Source organism: Diorhabda carinulata, chromosome 2, assembly GCF_026250575.1.
Source record: "Diorhabda carinulata isolate Delta chromosome 2, icDioCari1.1, whole genome shotgun sequence".
NCBI lineage: Eukaryota > Metazoa > Arthropoda > Insecta > Coleoptera > Chrysomelidae > Diorhabda > Diorhabda carinulata.
Genome location: NC_079461.1, coordinates 10,286,541 through 10,294,833, shown reverse-complemented (window position 1 = coordinate 10,294,833; position 8,293 = coordinate 10,286,541).

The window sequence follows — 8,293 nt, the reverse complement described above, 5'->3', positions numbered from 1 at the left end:
ACTTAGGAATGCGGAGCACGACTTTACCTACCTACTCCACGTTAAAAATTAGTTGAGGGGTCAATATTTTACAATGCAAAAAATGCACAATCACTTGCCAATTGAAATCAAATCGATATCATCTTTTCTCACATTCCGCAATAATTTGAGGGCACATTTACTGGAAAGTGCCTACTCTGTCAACGACTTTTATTCCAATAATAATATTTAATTCCGGACATAATGCATACTGGATTAATTTTCGCTATCGACTCATATACGATTTATGTTCTAATTATTACCTATTACTATTACCTATAATTTTATCACATTATGTATTACAAAACCTCCAAAGTCGGCTACTTATGTGGTTTCTCAAATAAGGATAAGTAACGCTTGTCAGCTTGATATAACACGTACTCTGTTACAACAATACGTAGATACTACTTTAGGGCCAATTTTACAACCTAGGCTAAAACTGGGAGATCAAACTAAAGTTTAAACTATAGTTTGAGCTCTAGCTAGAACCAAGAAAAAACAAGACTGCCTATTTCACAGGTCATAGTAAAACAGACATATTTCTGCCAGTTCCTGATATTTTGTTTTGAAGTTGAATTGCTTAAGAAAGTTTTATAACAAAAATTATTTAAGACCAAAATATCGTGCAATTTTTATGCAGTAGTTGTGAAGAAATACAAAGAAGCAGTCGAATTCCAAAAAAAGTAATACAGTTACTTACAGGAAAAGAAAAAAATTGGGAGGAGTTGGCAAGGAAACTTCTAGATATCTCAGCGCTTCGACAATGTTGATATACGAGCTCTGGCTATTAAATAACGAGACTGCGCGCCTAGAGGACGCCCTAGATGGATGGGGTGAAAAACGGTAGGGCGTTGGGTATCTAAATATCTTGTCTATGCACGTCGCAAAACACGTTTCCGTCACTATTATAGTAGTTGGTAGTAGTAGAGTAGCGGTTTGAGACGAACGTGTTTTTTTCTCGTGCCGAAAACCATGTGTAACGAAAAACAGGAGCAGCGTATTAATCTCAAATTTCTCTTTAATTTGGAAAAAAATTTCGACTGAATGCTATATATTGTTGTAAGAGGCCTATAGGGACAATTCTCTATCTCGTGTGCGTGTTTTTGAGTGGTTTAAGCGCTTTAGTAAGGGCCGAGAGAACACTGATGGTGACCAGCGCCCAGCTCGCCCTGTGACTGTTTCAACTCCGGAAACAGTGACCAAAATCAACAAAATTATGCGTGCAGATCGTTGAATGAACATCTGGATGATTCCCGAGGCTGTAAACGCCGATGAAGAAACGGTTAGAAAAATTTTACATGAGGAATTACACATGATAAAAGTCTGTGCGAAGTTGGTGCCAAAAAAACTGAATCCTAACCAAATGCTCATGCTTCAACGGGTCTTCTCAGATTTCCTTGAAAAGTCAGAAATGTTAGAAAAAGATCTGCTTTGAAAGGGACCCGATTTGAGTTGATGGAAGCGGTAGAGCTCTTAAGCACCCTCACCAAAGAAGACTTCCAACACTGCTTCGATCAATTGAAAAAACGTATGGAAAGGTGTGTAGCAAGGGGAGGGGAGTAAATTGAAGGGGAGCATTTGAATGTAGAATAATTTTTAAAATAAAACCCCTTTTCATAATTAGTGTCGTTATTTATTAGCCAGACCTTATATTTCTTCATCATCGTCGAATTCATCAAATATAAAGTTCAAATCTTCAATCATTTCACCAAAAACCTTTATAATATTGTAAAAATGTAAACAATTTTGAAAAAGTTAGTTTCGGATCCTCCGTTTCATGTTAAACTGAAGTTTAAACTACCCGCAGACTACCGGTAACATTTAAATTGAAGCTTGTCAGTAAACATGAAAAAAACGATATCTGTAGTTTTAACCTCACTTGTAAAAATTGGGCCTTAGTTATAAATAATTTCTAACAGGAATATTCAAAGAATGTTTAGTTGTAGTTCATATGCGAAATGTATCAAGATTAAGTCTGTAGTTAGAAGATTTTCTGACGAAACGAATGTAAATGTAAATAACTTTTCAAGCTCCCTCTTACACTATCGACAGTAGTATCGAAGTAATAGTGGCCAATTTGAGACAACATACTCTAACTTATGGGAGCCGTAGTGAAAATGTGAGCTTATATGTCAGAAATAGTGTTGGCTATTTTCTCAACAAGTCAATTGGTGACTTTGATCTTCTGGAATGACCAATTCTAGTGAAATTTTTTCGGAGCTATCATTAATTGAACGATAAATGAATCATCTTGTTGACTAGACTTAACTAGATCATGGACTTATTATTGACAGATGTGTTAAATATTCATTCCTCTCGTTGTCTTTTTATAAATTTAGATTGGAAAACCTAATGTAGTTGAGCTAATGATTTCAGTTTTAATATCGCTTCAAAGCTCAAATATTTTCTAATTTGTACAATAAAGATTAATACAGATATTTTACAATTTCAGCGACTGGCTTGAATGTTATTATAAACGAATTCCGATTCGATTGAATTTTTTTCTGGAACAATTAAGAGTCCGATCGTAAATGTAATGATATCTGTTTGACTGCAGCGCTAGAAAAAGAACTAACGATACGAAATAATGGTTTTTTCATGGAAATGGTTCCGATACCTTTCTAATTGAGTTTGGTAAGTGCCGATTAATATTCATCGAAGCAGTCACCCTTGAACCTCTCTTTACAAGTAAAAAGGCTGTGGGCAAATTATGATTTCAGAAACACGCCTATTTTCAAGCTCCTGGTCGGAATCTTTGGGAAAAAAATTTATATTGTCTCCATAAAAAAGGAAATATCGTTCATGCCTCAATTTTTCAAGTTGATTTTTGTTCTGAGATACGCATCGAGTACGTAATGTCATGATTCTTTATGTTATAATGACAAAGATGGGATTTTTAAATGATGCGTCCCATTTTTATATTGTCTATTTAGGAGTGATTCGTCTGATAAGAAATTCAAATAGGTCTATTAGGAAGAGGAAGCGTTCTACCAAAATCAGAAAAATAAAAAACAAATCTATAAGTTTTCATTAAATATTCCTTTTGTTTGATATGCTGTTAGTAGTTATTAATAATTAATCATGTGAAAAGTACGAGGTTTGACCAGAACAATCTGCTTATTATTTTATTGAAAACATAGAATGCTAATTAATCTTCTTAAATGTAGAACACTTGACGATTCGTTATCAATGTATTTCTCTCATAGTTGAATTGATGACTGGTAGAATTTTTGGAAACTTCCGTCACATTATCGTGGCCTTCTATGCAGATGATCTCAGAAGTACCTGGCCTGACCTAGAGATAACGCTAGCTGCTTGACAAATACCACTGTACTAGAAAGTACACAATATATACAGCATATTTTTCAAGTTTGGAGGTGCCATGTTGTTTAGTATTTGTTTGGCAGCAGTCAATATTGAAAGTCAGTGAATTTGTAGGCTTGTAAAAAATTGGCCATCGTTATATAATACAATTCATTTATTTGAAAGGAATTAGCCCAACCAATATAAAAGCTCAACTACTCTGGGTGAGACTGCTCCTTTGTTATAAGCAGTAAAATATTGGGTAGTAGAGTTTAAACGAGGTAGTACGACTAAAACGTGCTAAAACGAGCATAGCAGTGGTCGACCAAAATATTCATAGTAATCTTTCCGAAAAGTACGATACATCGCATATTAACTAAAAATTTAGACAAGTGAAACTTTTGCCACGTTTGCTCACAATGAAAAATAAACATCCTCGTGAAGATGTTTCCATCGAGTGTTTGGCAACGTTTCACAGAAATAAAGCCAAAAGAATTCTTATGCCGTTTCATAACCATGAATTAAGCGTGGGTTCAACACTTCATACCCAAAACAAAAAAACAATGAAAACAACACTGAAAAGGGAGAACCAGAACCGGCTCCAAAGAAGGCAAATACTGTTCCATCTGCAGGCAAGATGCGCGTGGGATAATTTTCATTGACTATCTTAAAAAAGAAGAAACTATCAACGGCGAATATTATGCAAACCTATTGCAACGTTTGAGCAAATAAATCAAGGAAAAACGGTCGCATTTGGCTAAGAACAAAAAATGTTTCATCAAGACAATGCACCCGCTCACACATCAGTTATTGCAATGGCCAAAATTGTTAGTAAATTCGTCAAATTTAGCCCTTTCGGAATATTTTCTGTTCCCAGACTTGAAAAAATGGCTCGGTGGTCAAAGGTTTTCCAACAATGAACAGGTGATTTCGGCAGTTAATCGTTATTCTGAGGAGCTTGAAGATTCTTACTATAAAAAGGGGTATATAATCTATCAAACATCGCTGGGATGGATCTAAAAGGAGATCACGTAGAAAAATGAATATATTTTTTTTCGAAATTTTTGTGTTTTCTTTGTTGTGGCAGGCACTTCTAGGACCATCCTCGTAAGTGTCGAAAAATTTTCTAAATATTTTCATCTTAAAACATTTTCTTTTTTCGAGACGAGCCCTAGATCGCATGATACTGAATCTGGTAAATGAGGCAAATGAGAACAGGAAAACCTCGATAAAAACCTATGTATCAAAAACAGCACAATTAAATGATTAAAAAGAAAATCGTTGGTTCACTTTTCAGGTCTCTTTTTTGACACTTCATTTCGGATACGTCGTTTCTAATCCTAATAATTCTGATAATAATCGTTTCGACGAGAAACATGTATTCCAGTCCACCTTTGAAGCTGTAGGCAGCCCTTGGAAGGTGATTTATTATAAAATGAACAGTATCCCCTACAAAATTATAAAATATTTCAATCAAACACAAAAAATTCTTACGTCGATTTCCGAATGATCAAATAAAAAACAAATAAAATATGATCTATCGTTCCACTTTATCTACAAAACATTTCGAAAATTGTATCACTGAAATCCCTCAAGCAAACAATTTCTGTGCAGGAAATATTTGGTTATGTCTTGAACGGAACGCAATTGTAGAAAAATATTTCTCAATCAGAATTACATTTTTATCCTTTCATTTTAAGATCAAGTCAATGTTTCACGGCGTAGAATGTTGGTGTATATTGCGAAGCTTTCTTGATCGATAAGTTTCAATCAAAAAAGTTTTAACTATGCCACTTAGAAATACTTGACTTCATAGTTTCTTTACCAAAAATATAAAAACTTAAATATTATTCTCGATATAGACAGTATTGATTATAATTTTTTTTAATAACGAGAACCGATCATATAGTTATAACTCTTAAATGTTAACTCTCGTACTTTTTTAAAATAATAGCTTGGTGTAGAAGGTCTCCACTCTCCTCTTGCTCTTGGGTATACAGTTTTTAGCACATCCTTTCCATAAAAAACGAGCTGCTACTAGCATTTTCTCTGTCCGCCCGACTGTCCAATTGTCTGTCCGTCTGCCTGTCACTCTGTAGCAGCTATGTCTCGTTATTGAAAGCATGTAGTTGTCTCAGTGATTTCATCGAGTGTTAAGTGAAGTGCAGTGAAAGCGGGCAAAATGAGAAAATAGGGTCGCTGAAGGAAACCAAAAATAAGACAGAGATACATACTCTGGAAAGATTTGAAGCGTTGCAAAACAAAAAAGCGGAGAATAACGTTCGCTCTAACATCACAGAAGATTAAAGAGACGAAAACAGACACGACAGCCCTAAAAATTAAACAATGGAAGACAGAGAATCCGAAGAAAGGGAAATGGGTGACTGCCCCATGGAAGGAAACACAGTGAATATACAAACACAACAAAAATTTGAAAAAATAAAGTAAGAGGAAGAGAAAGCCACCTCCAATAATATTATTACTGTCCCCACTCATGTGGACAGTAATATGGAAGAAGCTAGTGCAGAGGAGAATAGAAGCCCTATGCAAATGGAAATTTACTCAGGTAAAATAACGACAGCAACAAAAGAGGATTTAAACAAAAAGAAGATGCTTCTGATGGAGTAGGTATAAGAAAATTGAGTGGTATACGTATCTGCTCCATAAAGGACGTCAATTCAAATCATTTGAGGTAATTTTTCATATCATAAACAAATTATTTGGAGAATAATGAAATTAATAAATGAATGAATTTATGGATATTTTTCCTGTGCTATTTTTCCTAGCAACTTCGTTTTATAAATTAAGTTTTTTATTAATATTTATTGATTGATAAAATATGGGCTATAGTCTCTCGCGCCAAAAGTGCGACGACCTTTTTACTTGCTAAAAGTTTCAGTCAATCAATCTTTCAGATATTTGTAGTAACACCTTTTTTGCTGAAAATAACTCTAGTTATAATTACAATCTAACCAAAGTAGGATATTGAGTATTTCAGCTGGTTTTAATAGACATGCAAGAGTATCTTCCAGTTAAGATACCCCTTCAGTGTATACGAGATCTGGCTTTTAAATAACGATACTGCGCGCCTAGAGGGCGCCCTAGACGGTTTGGGTGAAAAACAAGTAGAGTGTTGGGTATCAAGATATCTTGTCTATTAAGTCCCAAAACACATTTCCGTCACTATTATGGTATTTCTGTAGTAGCGGTTTTAAACGAACGTGTTTTTTTCTCGTGCCGAAAACCAAGTGTGACGAAAAACAGGTGCATCGTATTAATCTCAAATTTCTCGTTGAATTGAAAAAAACTCCAACTGATTGCTATAAATTGTTGCAAGAGGCCTATGGGGACAATTCTCTATCTCGTGCGCGTGTTTTTGAGTGGTGTAAGTGCTTTAGTGAGTGCCGAGAGATCACTGAAGATGACCAGCACCTAGGTCGCTCTGTGACTGTTTCAACTTTGGACACAGTGACCAAAATCAACCAAATTGTGCAAAAAACCTCAGAGCTCCTAAACACCTTCTCAATAGAAGACTTCCAGCACTGCTTTGATCAATGGAAAAAACGTATGGAAAAGTGTTTGGCGAGGGAAGAGGAGTATATTGGAGGGGAGGGATCGAATGTAGAATAATTTTCATAATAAAACCCTTTTTCGTAACCAGTCTCGTTACTTAATAGCCAGACCTTGTATAAAAATGTACTATTAGTAAACAGTGAAAATATTTGACCTCTATTTATTTGTAGAAATTCAATATACAGAAAAGACTCAATTTTATTATAATTATTCCAAGATTCATAGAAAAACATAATTATATTTCATTTTGAAAGATAGAAAAAAAAGTTGATGGTATCTCTTACATGGATATCCAAGAAATGCAAGATTTAATTTTAAAACCCTTTTTTGCTTTTGTTATAATACTAAAAATTAAATACTAGTATATAATCATGAAACGAAAGAACGTATCAAGGAATTTAATGACAAATAATATTTTAAAACAGCTAATACTGTACGTCTCTTTGGCATGCTATCAACTAATTCGTCCAATAAATTTTGTGTAATTTCCTGCCTAAAACAATAGAAATAGATTTTTTGCTCCTGTGTGGTTTCAAATAGCGGATTAAGGCATAAATAAAAAAATACTTTATTTTCTATTTCTGCTGAAACCACCGCAGCTCAATGTGATCACGCATTGTCAATAATGCGTTCCTCCATACATTACACCAGTGTTGATGCTCCGATACTTTGTTGTCCATGCATAGATGTCAATAGTACTCTTTTTAAAAGTTTACTTATTACAAGCATCACAGATTCGACTCCTTATTATTATGATCAATACAGAAATACCTCTAGCATCAAAATTCTTCTTTCTGGGATTCTTCAGGTATTACGAGAATTTCTACGAGTACTTAGTTCCAGGTAACGATCATCATGGCGGATATCACTTAGGATCTTCCAGTTTTTCTCTTATGAAAATAGTTCAAGTTTTCAGAAACCGATTGAGTCCGTTTGCAGCATCCGTCTGTATTAACTCCGCTCCTTGTAAACCAATTGACAAAGGAAATTCTTGATAATCAATTCTCAGTATTGCTAAAACCAATGGAACTTTTCGAAAATTTCGTATGAAATTTAAAATAAATAATTATGAATCCAAACTTCTTATCATTTATACAAAACGTCATATTCTAAGAAAACAATACCAAAATAAAACTCAATTTAGTTCGCTTTAGTACCGAATACAAGACGATTTATCAATATCTTCAATTTTTGATGTGATTCCATTGACAATCCTCACCTCTCTCGACGAAACGTTTCCATAGTTGGAAGTCCTCTTGATTTTTTAATTGATTCGGGATTCGTATGATTTATATGTACATTTCTACTATTTCTTTAATATATTTTCTAAATATTGAGATATTTGTCCTTATAAACAGCATCATAATTATTTGGAGATGTGTCGTCCATAACTTATTTT